Raw genomic sequence first — 18926 nt, forward strand, 5'->3', positions numbered from 1 at the left:
TGTGAAATTCTGTCAGTGTTTTTTTGGTACAGAATTTTTCTCCATTGGACTAGACTTTATGTTCTGTCAGTATAATTTTGTGGCTAAACCTAATGCATTGTAAACAGATTTTAGTTTAAGTTCTGTCAGCGTTATTTAGGGTCAAAATCTTTTTACATCTTAACACTCTTTTACCCAGCTGGTTTAATTTTGACTTTTTATTGTTTTTCAATATGTTTCACAAACTCTTGTATTATTTATTCCATCAATATTGTTTTGAAGCTCATTTGTTTCATTTTATTTTTAAAGACTTAATGTTCTGTCAGTGTTATTATTAAACTTCATCCTTTTAACAATTACAGTTTCTTTTAGTGCTATTCTGTGGTTTGTTATTGTTTCTTGTTAAAAGTCCGTTTCTATTACTTTGACTTTAACTCAGAACCATTTTTGCCTTGTAAACGATGTTATGAGTTTCTGTTAGTATTATTTTGGGGGTTAACTATTGGCCATTGTAACCATACTTTAGCTCTTAATTTACACTCATTTTTACACTTATTTTGAGTCGATATTTGGATAAATTCGATTAATTAAAGAAATTGTAAAAAGAAAATTGTCAGGTTCTGTCAGTTAGTTTTGGGGGTTAATTTTGGCCACTTCAAACTCCTTAAGTTACGTACTGTAAGTACTTTTTCGAGGCTAAATCTAGTTATAAAAACCAGCCAGAATGAAGCCTTCAAAGTAACGTCGATGCATTCGTTCTGCGAGCTGCAGAAAAAGCTTCGACACCTGCTGTGAGGCGAAGGAGAAGAAAAAAAAGTCTTGATTAAGCCAGAGGAGAATAAACGTCTCTTGCAATTCAAATTACGAGTCAATCAGAACGACGCCGCAGGAGCCGAGGGCCACAAAGTCGGAGGCGGTTAACGCTAAATGAGAGTAAATGTTATAATTTACAGTATTCACAGTTAATTGCTTGATGCTGAACATTTGTGGAGGCTGTAGAGCCTGAAAGAGTCAAAGTGAAGCTGCAGGTGCAGAGACGCTCGCTCTGATTGGTTTAAAGCAAGATAGTGTAAACCCTGTTACACTTTGCTGCCGCCCGGGCGAGGATTAACCAACTTATCTGAGACGGTTCGAGGACGAACACAAGTTGTTTCATGTCAGAGAATAGAGTTAAAAACCTCGGATATATTTGTGGATTTGCTTCTGTTTTCATTGTCTTGGATGAAGGGCGGCGAAGAAGAGAGTGCAGGCAGGGAGCAGTGGACCGTGTCTAGAGAAGACTTGGACAAAAGTGAAATAACATGTGATCTATATTAACAACTTTTTAAAAGTTGTTACAATACAAACAACGATTATTTGAACTTGTTAACATTTAAACTCTAACAACAGATTGTTGAGGCTTTTATATATAATAGTTCAGTAATTCATTTTCCTAAAAAGTCAACAAAAAAAAGGAATAAATTAGTTTAGTTAAACTGGCTTTAGTTATTTAATCATTTAATGTACATTTATTGTTTATTGTAATTCAATGAAATTGTGACATTTTTATCTATGATTTTGATTCAAATGAATTGTTTAATGTTCATGTATTATAATTAAATTTGATGACTTCACTTTTATGTATTATTCATTTAATTTAATCTAATTATTACATGTTTACATAGTATTTATTTTAATTCAATTTAATGATTACATTTTTACATATTATTTAATTCAAGTTATTTATTACATTTTTACATATTTATTTAATTCAATTTAATCATTACATTTTTGCATATTTATTTAATTCAATTGAATTATTACATTTTTATAAACTATTTAATTCAATTGAATTATTACATTTTTACATATTATTTAATTTAATCTAATTATTACATTTTCACACATTATTTAATTCAATTTAATTATTCCATTTTTACATATTATTTAATTAAATTTAATTATTACATTTTTACATATTTATTTAATTCAATTTAATCACTACATTTTCATATACGATTTATTTTAATTCAATATACGAGTATAAGTCACTTGTTTTATTTGAGTATATATTTCAATAATTTCATTAAAATTATTCTATTTTGTAATGTAGCCAAAACACCCCAAAGAAATCTTTTATTCCCCCTCCAAATCGGGCTATTAACATTTTCTGACTTAATATATTTAATTATTTGACAATAAACAATAATAATTGACAATCGAATGAGAAACGTGTTTTTTTAAATAAAAAATAAACTTATATTCTCACTGAATATTTGAAATCTTATCCATGTTACTGAAGAATTATCTTTTAAGTAGTTGATTGATGATAATAGAGCAGTTTTCTCTGGACGAGGACGAGGACAATAAAGACACCATTTCTCTCTCCTGTCAATCAATATCTTCCCAGCGACGCTCGACAGCTCCTCGAACCGATATCACATTCTGATCGACTTCCAAGACGACTCTCGTCTTCAGAGAGTTCTCGTGTCGAGGCAGGTATTGATCCTCGGCGTCTCCAAATAAAAGGAGTAATTACAGGACGACGGCCGGGTCGTCAATATTCTTCTGATTATAGAAGCGACACGCGTGTGAATCAGCAGCTCGTTTGACAGGTGTGTGAATCAGCAGCTTGTTCGACAGGTGTGTGAATCAGCAGGTCGTTCGACACATGTGGGAATCAGCAGGTCGTTCGACAAGCGTGTGAATCAGCAGCTTGTTCGACACACGTGTGAATCAGCAGCTCGTTCGACACATGTGGGAATCAGCACCTCTTTCAACAAGCATGTGAATCAGTAGCTCGTTCGACACGCGTGTGAATCAGCAGCTCGTTCGACACGCGTGTGAATCAGCAGCTCGTTCGACACGCGTGTGAATCAGCAGCTCGTTCGACACGTGTGTGAATCAGCAGCTCATTCGACAGGTGTGTGAATCAGCAGCTTGTTCGACACATGTGTGAATCAGCAGCTCTTTAGACTTGTGTGAATCAGCAGCTCTTTAGACTTGTGTGAATCAGCATCTCCTTGGACACGCGTGTGAATCAGCAGCTCTTTAGACTTGTGTGAATCAGCATCTCGTTGGACACGCGTGTGAATCAGCAGGTCGTTCAACACGCGTGTGAATCAGCAGCTCTTTAGACTTGTGTGAATCAGCATCTCGTTGGACACGCGTGTGAATCAGCAGCTCTTTAGACTTGTGTGAATCAGCATCTCGTTGGACACGCGTGTGAATCAGCAGCTCTTTGGACACGCGTGTGAATCAGCAGCTCGTTCGACACACGTGTGAATCAGAAGCTCTTTAGACTTGTGTGAATCAGCATCTCGTTGGACACGCGTGTGAATCAGCAGCTCGTTCGACACGCGTGTGAATCAGCAGCTTGTTCGACACGCGTGTGAATCAGCAGCTCTTTAGACTTGTGTGAATCAGCATCTCGTTGGACACGCGTGTGAATCAGCAGCTCGTTGGACACGCGTGTGAATCAGCAGCTCGTTGGACACTCGTGTGAATCAGCAGCTCGTTCCATCCCTGGAGCCACGACTTCCTCTTCACCTGCTGGACACTCGTGCGCACGTCTTTAGCATCTCAAAGAGCGTCGTGAACACCTTCTGGTCACGACGACCACTCGAGAAGATCCTGGATCTCGTTCTTCAACTAATGCGATGGAAACGGTCGCTGGACTCGCAGCCGTCGAGAGACTCAACACGAACGAGAGGCTTTGATGCGACACTCGAGTCTCCATTTGCATCTTCGAGAGGTTTTTGATTTGCATTGATGAGGTTTTCATGCGACACGAGGCGAGACGTTTGTTATTCTGAGAGAAAGTTGATGTTTCATTATCACGACTCAAAGGTGTTTTTCTTTAAGAAAAACATATTTTCTTTCTCTGAAGAAACTTCTGTGACCAGTGACTTGCATCAGTCGATTTACTCACAAAATAAACCTGTCGACTCATTCAGTTTCTACCTCTTTATCCCTTATGGGGGTTTGCGGGGAGACTGGAGTCCATCCCAGTATCATAGGGCGACAGGCAGGGGACACCCTGGACAGGACGCCAGTCTGTCTCAGGACACACAAAGACGGACAACCACTCACACACACACTCATACCTACGGACAATTTTCCCCAAATTCTCAATCAACCTCTGTATGTTTTTGGACTGTGGGAGGAAACCGGAGTGTCCAGAGTAAACCCACAACAACACGGGGAGAAACTACAAACTACACAGACTAAAGTTTGGCCTGGAAGCGCAAGCAAAAGTTTGAGCGCTCTTTAGAAAAATTACTGCATCAGTTTTGAAGCAGAAACTTCATTTTAACACGTTATAACTCATGGAACCAGACCAGCCTCTAGACCAGACCCTGAAGTCTGGCAGCTGGTATTTCGGTCCAGTCCTCCGAACGAAACGCCTCCAGTTCAGTCAGTTTTCTTGGCTTCTGTCAGGTCAATCCACACTATATCTTCAGTGATGTGAAGGTTCTGGGGACTTGGATTCCAGAAGATTGTTCTTGTGCTTCTGCATGAATTCCTGGGTGGATTAGGATCATTGTCCTCCTGAAAGATGGCGCAGCTTCAACTTTGCAATGGACTCTTGAACATTCTTGTCAAGAATCTGCTGATAAGGGGGCATGGTTTGGCCAGCAATGGAGTAGGACGTGTTTGAGAAGGAAAATCTTTCAGTAAAACTTTCAATTTAGTTACATTAGCGCTGAAGAAATCGACTTAAACCAGCACTTTTAAACCCGTTGGCTAACCAAAGATGTCGGGAAAGGGCACCAAGAACTCCAGGAGCGGTAACTCGACTCAACAACAGTCGCGTGAGCGCCCGGCTCGCCCCGAGCATTCCACCCATTGTCAAACGATGGACTTTGAAAAGCTTAAAGTGCAGCTTCTCGCCGCTCTCCGTGAGGAGATAGCGGATATATTCAAAGAAGAGTTGAAGGCCCTTAAAGAAAGACATCCGAGCTGTTGAAGCTAAGGTGGCTAGCGACGTAGCAGCGGTTGATGCTAACATCGCGGGCCTGAAGTCTACCGAGAGGTTTCTCTCTCTGGCTGCTCCGACGACATCACTCCACTTAAAGCCACAGTGAAGCGTCTTGAGACGGTTGTGACGACACTGGAGAACAAGTGTGAGGATCCCATCGCACACTACGACCGAAACCGAATCCCCGGGGATCGTCCACATCCCATCGCCGTCAGGTTCCACTACCACAGAGACGGTGCTGACATCTTGCGCCGGGCCAGGGATGGAGGACGCATCAGGTTTGGAGACAATAACTTGTTGATCTTTCCTGACTACACGGCGAAGGTAGCCTGAGCCAGGGCTGCATTCAACGAGGTACGTCAACAACGACGGGCTCTGGATGGAGTTCGGTTCGGTCTGTCGCCTACGGGTCACACATAACGGGACGGAGAGGGAGTTCACATCAGCCGATGAAGCAGCAAAATACGTCAAGTATGAGTGAGAAGTGATGTGTCTGTGCTGCTGCATAACTCAGGTTTCTGTTCCTTGACAGCTTGAAAAGCTGTAAATGGTTTAATGTTATATATTAAGTTTTTATAAGATTTCTATTTTGAAACATTTCATTTTTACATTTCTTGTTATATTGTTCTTTGCACTTGCAAATATGGTTCTGAATCTTAATACGATTTACAAGTATCTTTCGGATAATAACAATTTGTATTTGAATTTTTTCTTCATCTTGCGCTCTATTATGATGTGGCCAGATTTCGGGGGCCACTCATTTGAGGTAGTTGCGTTCATTTTTTTTTGTGGGTTGGTAAACTAAGCTGGTGGACAGCTTCAAATACCTGGGGGTTCACCTCAACAATAAACTGAACTGGTCCACACACATCAACGCCGTGTACAAGAAGGGCCGAAGTCGCCTCCACCTCCTGGGGAGACTGAGGTCCTTCGGAGTGTGCAGACCACTTTTAAGGACCTTCTATGACTCCGTGGTAGCCTCTGCTATCCACTACGCTGTGGTCTGCTGGGGAGCAGCAGCACGGACCGGGACAGGAAGAGACTGAACAGGCTGGTCACGAGGGCCGGCTCTGTCCTGGGCCGCTCGCTGGACTCGGTGGAGGAGGTGGGAGAGAGGAGGACACTCTCCAGACTATCCTCCATCAGGGACAACACTCTCCACCCACTGCACCTGACTGTGGAGGAGCAGCTCCTTCAGGGGTTCAGGCCCCCCAGTGTAGGACGGAGCGTTATAGAAGGTCCTTCATCCCAACTGGTGTCAGGATATTTAACTCTCTACTTTAAATATCCTGATGCTAATCCGTAGTGTGTTTTTCTTCTCGTGTGCTTTTTATTTTCTTCTCCGTTTTTTATTTCTATTTTATTTTATTTTTATTCTATTTTATTTTGTTAATAGTGTTAAATTTCTAATTTTGTAAATAATTGTATATTCTTAAGATTCGTTTTATTTTATTTTGTATTATCTCTTTTATTATTTCTTTTTCCTTGCACTTTATTTTTTTAAACTGCGCTGTTGTGAAAGTGTGTTTCCCCTCTGGATGAATAAAGCTTTTCTATTCTATTCTATTCTATTCTATTCTAACTTGTTTATTATGAACGACTTTTCTTAGTGGGTTTTACACGGCCGTCACTCCAGTGTTTTGTTTTTGGAGAGGACTGTGGGTTTTTTCTTTTAACTTTTATTGTTTTTCTTGATTCACTTGTTTTTGTTGGTTTTCGGGGAAAAGGGGAAGCGACTCTCCTCGGCTCATCATCACCGTCTCACTTATTAATGTACACAGCATTTGCTTATGAGTAACAAATCACTTCTCAGGGAGGCCGCTGAGGTTTCTTAGCTGGAATACTAAAGGAATGGGAGAGGTTTTCACTCATTTGAAAACAAAAGAATAGACATAGTGTTCTTGCAGGAGACGCATCTGAGAATTAAAGATCACAATACACTGCGGAACCCCTGGGTGAGTATATTATTACCATATATACCAAATATACCAAATATTCCACTCAAATTTTAACTCAAAAGCTAGAGGGTTCGCCATTGTTGTCAACAAGAGAACACAGTTTACAGCCACAAAGGTATAGCGGACATAAATGGCAGGTATGTTATCGTTGCTGTTACCCTCATGAAAACCAAAGTTCTCCTGGTAAACATCTATGCTCCTAATTTCGACGATGCCACATTTGCAGGGAAATGACTTAGTGGTCTTCCTTTCCTAGACTCTCACTCTGTAATCTTAGGTGGGGATTTTAATTGTGTCCAGGAAAATACACTAGATCGTTCTAGCTTTAAAAAACAGACACAGTCATCAATGTCAACATTTTTTATGGATTTTGCTATTCGGAGTGGTCTGGTTGATCCTTCCTCCAAGAAGTTCTCTTTCTTTTCCCCAGTCCACCATTCATTTTCAAGAATAGATTACTTTTTAATAGATGAGACTTTGAACCCTTTCGTATCCAATTCGGATTACTTAAGTATTGTTATCTCTGATCACGCTCCAGTGATCTTTGATATAAATCTGTCCACTCACAGGAACAATCCACCACCCTGGAGGTTTGATTCACTTCTACTGGCAGATCTGGACTTCTGTAAATGTATTTATAAATCAATAGATGACTTTTTGGACATAAATCGTAAAGACTCATAGTTTACTATGGGAGACATTAAAATGTTACCTCAGAGGCCAAATCATTTCTTATTCGTCCCATACAAAAAAGAAATAAAATGCTAGATGCTCACAAATTGTTGCTGACATAAGGAATCTGGATGAAAAATATTCTGAAAATCCAGCTCCAGAGTTGTTCAAACGGAGGCTCGACTTGCAGGCAGAGTTCGATCTGATATCTACCAAAGATGCAGAACGTTTACTTCTCCGTAGTCGCGGCACTTATTACGAACATGGGGAAAAACCATCCAGATTATTGGCTCATCAACTCCGCAGGCGAGCAACCTCTCGTCATATCATAAATAACTCATTGACAGACGACCCCATCGACATTAACAATATTTTTAAAACCTTCTATTCGGATTCATATAGTTCAAATTTTCCGGAGGATGATCATGTAATGATAGGCTTCCTGGACAAATTGTGCTTCCCACTAATTGAAGAAACTCAACGGGAAAAACTAGATGCAGCCTTGAGCCTAGAAGAAATCATACAATCAATTAGAAATATGCAATCAAACAAAGCCCCTGGACCTGATGGTTTCCCTATTGAGTTTTTTAAAACATTTCAATTGAAATACAAATTGTAATACTACCCAAGAAAGACAGAGACCCGAGCTTGTGCGGCTCTTACAGACCGCTCTCTCTACTCAATTCTGATGTCAAAGTATTAGCAAAGATCCTCGCTACTAGATTAGAGAAAGTCATGCCTACCATAATATCCAAAGAGCAAAATGGTTTCATAAAAGGACGTCAGGTATTCTTCAATACCCGCACTTTATTTAATATCATTTACTCTGATCAGACTGAGGCAATATCGTTGGATGCCGAGAAGGCCTTCGATAGAGTAGAGTGGACATACCTTTTTTCCGTTTTTAGAAAAATTCAAATTTGGGGACGTATTCATTTCCTGGATACGTCTTTTGTATTCTTCGCCTCTTGCCAGTGTAATCACAAATTATATCAAGTCTAATAATTTTGGTCTAGAACGTGGAACTCGCCAAGGTTGCCCACTCTCTCCACTGAGGTCTGAAGGAGGGTTTCAAGGGATCATACGCAATGGAAAAGAACACAAACTCTCTCTTTATGCTGACGACTTGCTTCTCTATGTTGAAAACCCTGCTTTTGGTGTGCCTGTGATTTTGAACATTCTGGACAAAATTTGGTAAATTTTCAGGTTACAAATTAAATCTCGATAAAAGTGTTTGTTTCCCTATTAATGGCTCAGCACAACAAATGCAATCGCCCAATTTCAAAGTTTAAATTTAATCTGACTGGCTTCAAGTACTTGGGGGTCAATGTTACTTCAACTATATCTAAACTAGTTTCAGCAAATTTTACCCCTTTAATCTCAGAGATGAAATCTGACATCCGTAGGTGGTCCCGTCTTCCCCTTTCATTAATTGGTAGAATCAATGTGGTCAAAATGAATATTCTTCCTAAATTCTTGTATTTTTTTCAAACTCCGCCATGCTTTCTGCCCAAGTACTTCTTTAACACTATTGATAAGATAATAACTTCTTTTTTATGGTCTGGAAAAACGCTGAGGATCAAAAAGGCAATTCTTCAAAATTGCAAATTTGATGGCGGTCTATCTCTACCAAATTTTCAAGCTTACTACTGGGCCTCTCACATGCAAAAAATTGGCTTCTATGTGGCATCGTCAACATTTTCTTGGCGTGATATGGAGCTGACGTCTTGTCGGAGAACCTCTATGAAAGCTCTGTTGTATTCTTCACTTCCCTTAAAACTTTCAGAATTTACAAATAATCCAGTTGTTCACAATGAAAATGTGGCTTCAATTCAGGCGTCACTTTAAGTTTAGAGATGTTTCTCCTCTTACACCTGTGAGCCTTAACCATTTGTTTCCTCCTTCTGTGTTAGACTCTTCATTCGCTGCTTGGCAGGATAGAGGTATGAAACATATAAAAGATTTGTACATAAATGACATTTTTGCCGATTTTAATGAGCTTTCTACATTATATGAGCTTCTTCTCACACTTCTTCGGATATTTGCAGATCCGAAGTTTTGTTTCCAAAACTTTTTCAAACTTTCCCTCACTGCCTCCCAATCAACCCTGGGAAGAGCTTCTTACAATGAATGACCAGCAGAGGGGGTCAATCTCTAAATGATATGCCTCCATCCTGCCAATCAGCACAGAGGATACTGGAACGAGGGAGCGATGGGAGGAGGAGCTGGGGATGCGCATCACTGAGGATTACTGGGAGAGGGCGTATGGTTGGGTCCTCTACCTCGTGTGCTCGACTTGGACTGATCCAATTCAAAGTTCAGAGTTCATTACTCAAAGTCCAAACTGTCGAGGATCTACGACACCATTACTGATGTATGTGACAGATGTCAGAGCTCTCCATGCAACCTCTCACACATGCTTTTCTTATGCTCAAAAATTCAGTTGAAATGCAGTTGAAACTCTGTCCATATATTGCTCTCTTTGGTTCACCTAACATCACCAGTGGACTGAGCACAGAGAGAAATGGTTGCATTTACTTCACTGCTTGCCAGACGCTGCATCCTCCAGAGCTGGAAATCATCTGATGCTCCACCAATACCAAAATGGCTGAGAGAAACAATGTATTATCTTAAATTGGAAAAAATTAAATACACATTAAGAGGCACTACAGAGTCATTCTATGTCAAATGGAAACCTTTCATCGAATATTTTACTGAACTTCAGGCACTGCCTGACTGAGAAGAAACTATATTTGGGGGGGGAGGGAGGGAGGGAGGGAGGGAGGGGAGCACACAGGTATTCATAGGTATTCATATGAAATTCATATTGAATTCAAATGCTCTAACCTTTTTTGAGGTATACACTGCATTTCAAAAGAAAAAAACTACCTTTGGTTTGTTATCTGTGTGTTGTTTATTTTTTTTAGTTAATGTATTACTTTACTTTATTTATTTTTATTTTTATTTTTATTTTTATTTTTATTTTTATTTTTATTTTTATTTTTATTTTTATTTTCTGATTGGGGGGAAAAGAAACGAAAATCAGTTTTTTTCTGAATTTCCCTTGTCTGTTAAAAAAACAAAAAAGTATATTACATGTGTGAAAATGTATACATGGTTGAATATGTCTCAATAAACATATTTGAAAAAATAAATAAATGAATAAATAAAAATAATCTGCTGGTACTGGCAGGAATTCATGTGGCCCTCAACTTCACCAAGGCCCCCAGTCCCTGTGCTGGCCCCATGACAAGATGGACCCTCCACCGAATTTCACCGTAGACGATAAGTTCTTCTGATGGAATAACACCTAATCACTGTATCCTCTCGTCCTCAGTCAGCTCCTAGATCTCAAAGGATTGAATTTGTTGTGGAGGACGAAATGACCACCTAGCGGCCGGAAGTGTAATTGCAACACAGAAATGTAACAATCGTCATCAATAATTACATTTTAATAATTAAAATGATTCATAGTACTGTTGAGTATCGATGGTGATATAAAAGTTCGTCCACATTTTCAGGTCAAAAAAAGAACAAGTCGTTCAAAGGTTTCAGTTTCTTGTTCATACGATGTTTGAACCTGGATCCAGTCGCTGTGGATCCTCTCAGGAGGAGCTTCTTCCAATATTTGCTCCACAATTGAAAGACGTGTCGTCACCTTCGAAAGCTGTTTCTTCCCCTTTAATGGACGAATAAAAAGATTTGTCCAACAATAACACGGAGAGAAATCAATATCCAGGGCCAAGTCGACCAAAATCCATTCTTTCTTTCCAGGTTGAACAAGAAAGCAGCAGCGATTGAGCAGATCTCGTTTCCTGAAGAGACTCTTTGTTCTGTTGCTGCAGAACAAGATTCTCAGAGTTCGACTCAAGTCGGTTCTTAGGCTGTGATTGTGTTCGAGTCAAACCTAGAAGCAGGTTTAAGTTCTGATGATGTTGGACCATCGATGATGACAAACAATCGGCTACGTTGAGAGAAGTATTGTCAAGAGTCTGACGATACGTATATATGATATGACATGTTACGATAGTGTAGTAACAAGTGTATATGTGTAGTATTGTAGAGTACTTGACTCTGGTGTTGTGATAGTGTAGTAACAATTATATATGTGTAGTATTGTAGAGTACTTGACTCTGGTGTTGTGATAGTGTAGTAACAATTATATATGTGTAGTATTGTAGAGTACTTGACTCTGGTGTTGTGATAGTGTAGTAAAAAGTATATATATGTAGTATTGTCCAATACATGAATCTGGTGTTGTGATAGTGTAGTAAAAAGTATATATGTGTAGTATTGTCCAGTACTTGACTCTGGTGTTGTGATAGTGTAGTAACAAATATATATGTGTGTAGTATTGTCCAGTACTTGACTCTGGTGTTGTGATAGTGTAGTAAAAAGTATATATGTGTAGTATTGTAGAGTACTTGACTCTGGTGTTGTGATAATGTAGTAACAAGTATATATGTGTAGTATTGTAGAGTACTTGACTCTGGTGTTGTGATAGTGTAGTAAAAAGTATATATATGTAGTATTGTCCAATACATGAATCTGGTGTTGTGATAGTGTAGTAAAAAGTATATATGTGTAGTATTGTCCAGTACTTGACTCTGGTGTTGTGATAGTGTAGTAACAAATATATATGTGTGTAGTATTGTCCAGTACTTGACTCTGGTGTTGTGATAGTGTAGTAAAAAGTATATATGTGTAGTATTGTCCAGTACTTGACTCTGGTGTTGTGATAGTGTAGTAACAAGTATATATGTGTAGTATTTTCCATTTATTGACTCTGGTTTTGTGATAGTGTAGTAACAAGTATATAAGTTTAGTATTGTCCAGTACTTGACTCTGGTGTTGTGATAGTGTAGTAAAAAGTATATATATGTAGTATTGTCCAATACATGAATCTGGTGTTGTGATAGTGTAGTAAAAAGTATATATGTGTAGTATTGTCCAGTACTTGACTCTGGTGTTGTGATAGTGTAGTAACAAATATATATGTGTGTAGTATTGTCCAGTACTTGACTCTGGTGTTGTGATAGTGTAGTAAAAAGTATATATGTGTAGTATTGTCCAGTACTTGACTCTGGTGTTGTGATAGTGTAGTAACAAGTATATATGTGTAGTATTTTCCATTTATTGACTCTGGTTTTGTGATAGTGTAGTAACAAGTATATAAGTTTAGTATTGTCCAGTACTTGACTCTGGTGTTGTGATAGTGTAGTAACAAGTATATATGTGTAGTATTGTCCAGTACTTGACTCTGGTGTTGTGATAATGTAGTAAAAAGTATATATGTGTAGTATTGTCCAGTACTTGACTCTGGTGTTGTGATAGTGTAGTAACAAGTATATATGTGTAGTATTTTCCATTTATTGACTCTGGTTTTGTGATTGTGTAGTAACAAGTATATAAGTTTAGTATTGTCCAGTACTTGACTCTGGTGTTGTGATAGTGTAGTAACAAGTATATATGTGTAGTATTGTCCAGTACTTGACTCTGGTGTTGTGATAGTGTAGTAACAAGTATATATGTGTAGTATTGTCCAGTACTTGACTCCGTTGTTGTGATAGTGTAGTAACAAGTATATATATGTAGTATTGTCCAGTACTTGACTCTGGTGTTGTGATAGTGTAGTAACAAGTATATATATGTAGTATTGTCAAGTACTTGACTCTGGTGTTGTGATAGTGTAGTAACAAGTATATAAGTGTAGTATTGTCCAGTACTTGACTCTGGTGTTGTGATAGTGTAGTAACAAGTATATAAGTGTAGTATTGTCCAGTACTTGACTCTGGTGTTGTGATAGTGTAGTAACAAGTATATATGTGTAGTATTGTCCAGTGCTTGACTCTGGTGTTGTGATAGTGTAGTAACAAGTATATATGTGTAGTATTGTCCAGTACTTGACTCTGTTGTTGTGATAATGTAGTAACAAGTATATATGTGTAGTATTGTCCAGTACTTGACTCTGGTGTTGTGATAGTGTAGTAACAAGTTGATATGTGTAGTATTGTCCAGTACTTGACTCTGGTGTTGTGATAGTGTAGTAACAAGTTGATATGTGTAGTATTGTCCAGTACTTGACTCTGTTGTTGTGATAGTGTAGTAACAAGTATATATGTGTAGTAATGTCCAGTACTTGACTATGGAAGTAAATCAAGGCCATCAGAATACTGAATGTTTAAATTCATTTAAATTATTCAATATTTTTAAATTCGTAGCGTTTTAAATTCAATATAAAACAATTAGAATCATTTTTAATTCAATATAACAGTGCAGAGACAGAATCAAAGTAATCCTACAAAACATACTAACTGAGTAGTAACTGAGTAGTAATGAATAGAAACACAATCTTATTTATACACATAAGTCAATCGTACATGTTTTAGTTTCAAGAGGCTCAACAAAGTGACTCTTCATCAACTTCTTCATGCGTGTGATCGTATCGTTCATTTGACTGTTTCCTGACAAAAACTGACATATAATGAAAAGTTTATGTAGTTTCCACTAAACTCCACTTTAGCTCGGAGCGAATAGATTACTAAGCAAAACTCCAGATCATAGTGAGTCACTTTTGTGAAGTTGACGTTTGATCATTTTCTCACTTTGGTTTGTTTCGGAGAAGACTTTTAAAAGAAGTTAAAAAACAGGACTTTTATGCTGTTATATGACTTTAAACTATGTTAATGTGATGTTAATGTTTTTAAAAGTGCCAGGTTTTGAGAAAATTAACTGATTAAAGTGAAAAGTAAATTGAATGAAGCAGTAATTATGTTTTTATTGCATTAAAATAGTGTCAATCATGTGAGTTCTTAACAGTTTCCGTTGCTTCACATCTGATAAAGCGAACAGGAAGTAGCATGAAGAGCATCTTCCTGAAGATACCATCTGGTTCAACCAATCGTAGGCGAGACGCTGCTGATGGTGAAGAGATTGACATCATGAAGTCGCTGCAGAGTCGACTCTCACTCACAGACGCAGACATGTCTGCACTGATCCTGCTGCTGGTGACGCTCTTCTCCAACAACATCCTCGCTGAGGTCCTCAAGATGGAAGGATACCATCATTTCTTCTTCCTGAACAAACCAGCTCATGACGTCTGCTTGATCTCAAGATGGATCGGTGAGGAGAAGGAACTTCTGTGGAACTCTTCGCATGATAATGACTCCAGTCTTCAGAGAGAAGGTTCTTATACAATAAACCGTCTGAAGGTCTCAGACTCGGGTCAGTACCAAGAACAGTGCTGGACCCAGAACAACGTGACGCTCGAGAAGAACTCCACTCTCCTGGTTTGTGACACACGGAAGATGAGACGTCAGATCTTGAACCCTTATGTTGGACAGACACTGGAGCTGAACTGTGACGGTGTGGGACCAAACCAGAGTGTCCAGTGGGCTTCAGGTCAATATAACCACAGAACAAGAAATAATGAATTAGATTTAATTGATGATGAAACATCTTCAATGTACAAACTACAGCAAGTGAAAAACAAACCATCTCTTCTGGTAACGTTTATTGTAAGTTCTGGTTGGTTCGATTATTACTGTCTGGAGAAGAACCATCAGAGCTGTGAAGGACTGGAACAGTTTCATGGTTCTGTACAACATAATTACATTCACAAGTCAGTGGGAGAGAGTCTGGAGCTGAACTGCTCTGACTTCAATGGAAACAAACCACACGTGTGGTGGATTAGATCAGTGATGGAAGATAAACGGAGTAACAACTTCACTCTGATGTTTCCATCACTGACCTTGAACCACACAGGTCAATACCTCTGTGATCGCAGTGGTCAGTTTGATTCTTACTTCCTGTATGTGTGTCCTGAGTCTGACCCGCCTGCTGAGGTGTTCTTCACTGGAGGAGAGAACGTGACTCTACGATGTGACTGGAAACAGCCTGATGAGATCCGCTGGTTCATGAAGACAAACAAAACTGAAGGAAGAACATCAGCTATATTTTATCATGGACAAGAAGACGGAATCTTTCGCTCCGACACGAGCCTGGTGATCACTAACATCTCTCTGGAACACAGCGGAGAGTTCTGGTGTTTGGTTCTGAAAGACAGACATTGTGTGTTCACATCTAAGACCCTTGTAATGTTCGAGCAGCCAGAGGTTGATCACCCTCTAGTGAGGTCTGTGATGCTCAGTGTCGTTATCTTCATGATGTGTGTTGTTGTTGTTGTTGTTGTTGTTGTTGTTGTTGTGGTCCAGAGGAGCAGGAGCAGAGAGCAGCTCCCAGCACCTGTGGAGGAAGTGGAGATGTTGGAGATGTTGGAAGTGTCTCCAGCGTCAGCAGATGTTCAGCCAGAGACTCTCTGAGGCGTCAACATGATCCACGAGTGTTTGGATGAATCTTTCTTTGACTGTTTTTAATCATTGTGACTCTTGTTTATTCTTCAGTGTCAATAAAGTTTAACCTTTGACCTCCAATAAATGACTCCAGTTTTCTTTGTGTAGAGATGAAGTCGATGAGTTTACGTCACATATTCTTTTTTCTTCCTGTTTTCCTCCTTTCTGCTCCTCAGTCTGGTTCTGTTTTTCAATGTCTTTTTTCAAATATTTTCTCCAGAAAACAAGGTCAATAATCTCCTTTTTATTCTCCTTCTCTGATCCGTAATGATGTATTTGACACGAGAACACAGTGTTTCTAAATGTCTCTCATCTTTCTAACATTTCCACACTTGTAAATGCAAGGATTTTGAATGCTTTTATTTTGTTGCGTGTTCTGTTATTTTGAAAACCTTTAACCGGAAGTTGAACTTGTTTCTTTCGAGTGTCAAAAGGCAGAAAAGGTTAAAATTACGAGCAGAAACTCTTGGTAACATGAGAGACAAAGATGTTCCAGAGAATCCAGTGTCGACGCTTGATAAGGAGAACAAAGTAGATCTTCAATGTGTGTTTGTAACATCTTTACCTTTGTTGTAGTTTATTCTCTTCAAAATCAAGTTCTGCTGTAAGGTAAGGTAAGGTAAGGTAAGGTAAAACTTTATTGATCCCTCAGTGTCAGTAAACATCAGAGAAAAGTCTGCTAAGTGCGTTAAATCGGTGGCAAATAAAAACACTACAGTGCAGGAAGTAAATCAATGCCATATTCTATATTTTTAATTGGTAGCCTCTTAAATTCAATATAGAAAAATGGAAGCATTTAAATGCATCATAACAGTGACACCAGACAGAACCAAACGAGCACCGAGTCACTGGATCATACTTAAACGATCAGATGACGTCATCACTGCTGCATCAGTTTAGATATCATCAAATTCCTCATGTTGAAAATGTGTTTTTTTTTATAGATTTTATAGTAAAATATTTCTTCTAATAATGTCTGTCTATCTGGTCTGAGGTTTGAGAAGAAAAAAAATGTGAAAAAAGCTTGATTAAGTCCCATTTATAATGACTTTTATAGTGTAAACACATCATTCCTCTAGAGACGTAATGCTCTGTAGGAGTCACACTGTACCAAGATGGCCGCCCTGTATACACACAGCTATAGTGGGCGGCGTCTATGCATATATGTCTATGTATATATGACTATATATATATATATATAACCATGTATATATGTCTATGTATATATGACTATATATATATATATAACTATGTATATATGTCTATGTATATGTGTCTATATATATATATATAACTATGTATATATGTCTATTTATATATGCCTATGTATGTATGTCTATGTATATACGACACTGTATATATGTCTATGTATATATGACTATATATATATATAACTATGAATATATGTCTATGTATATATGACTATATATATATATAACTATGTATATGTCTATGTATATATGACTATATATATATATAACTATGTATATATGTCTATGTATATGTGTCTATATATATATATAACTATGTATATATGTCTATGTATATATGACTATATATATATAACTATGTATATATGTCTATATATATATATAACTATGTATGTCTATTTATATATGCCTATGTATGTATGTCTATGTATATACGACACTGTATATATGTCTATGTATATATGACACTGTATATATGTCTATGTATATATGTCTATATATATAACTATGTATATGTCTATGTATATATGTCTATATATATAGCTATGTATATATGTCTATGTATATATGTCTATGTATATATAAGTCGATGTATATATAAGTCGATGTATATATGTCTATGTATATATGTCTATATATATATAGCTATGTATATATGTATATGTATATATGTCTATGTATATATAAGTCGATGTATATTTGTCTATATATATAACTATGTATATATGTCCATGTATATATGTCTATATATATGTCTATGTATATATAAGTCGGTGTATATATGTCTATATATATATAACTATGTATATATGTCTATTTATATGTCTATGTATATATGTATAAGTATATATAAGTCGATGTATATATGTCTATATATATATATAGCTATGTATATATGTCTATGTATATATGTCTATGTATATATGTCTATATATATAACTATGTATATATGTCTATTTATATATGTCTATGTATATATGTCTATATATATATCTATGTATATATGTCTATATATATATAACTATGTATATATGTCTATGTATATATGTCTATGTATATATAAGTCGATGTATATATGTCTATATAAATATAACTATGTATATATGTCTATTTATATATGTCTGTGTATATATGACTATATATATATAACTATGTATATATGTCTATGTATATATAAGTCGATGTATATATGTCTATATAAATATAACTATGTATATATGTCTATTTATATATGTCTATGTATATATAAGTCGATGTATATATGTCTATATAAATATAACTATGTATATATGTCTATTTATTTATGTCTGTGTATATATGACTATGGCATGAACGATCAGGTGACGTCATCACTTCTACATCAGTTTATATATTTTCATGACAAAGTATCAACTTTGTTTTAACGTCTGGACTTTTAACTTGTTAAACTACTTCTCACGATCAATCAGTAGATTCTGGTGTCACATGATCCCATACATTTCAACAGAAACGATGTTTTCATTTCATGGTCACATCATTTCATGTTCTATAGAGACTCAGTCTCACCAGACATGAGCTCATTCTAAAACATGACGTCACTTGACGAAAGAGCAGGATTCGAACCCGCGACTCCTACGAGACAGCATTAACTCAATGAGCCAAACAGAAGTTGTGGCCGAGTCTTCAAAGTGTCTTCTAGTGAAGGATCAGAGTGAACCATCGTTTCTGTTGAAATATATGGGATCATGAAATACAAAATATTTAAGCGATAACTTCTTACGCCCCCAGTTGTTGTTGTTGCCATGACGATCTATAA

Source organism: Callionymus lyra, chromosome 17 (assembly GCF_982586985.1).
Source record: "Callionymus lyra chromosome 17, fCalLyr1.hap1.1, whole genome shotgun sequence".
In the NCBI taxonomy this organism is placed as follows: domain Eukaryota; kingdom Metazoa; phylum Chordata; class Actinopteri; order Syngnathiformes; family Callionymidae; genus Callionymus; species Callionymus lyra.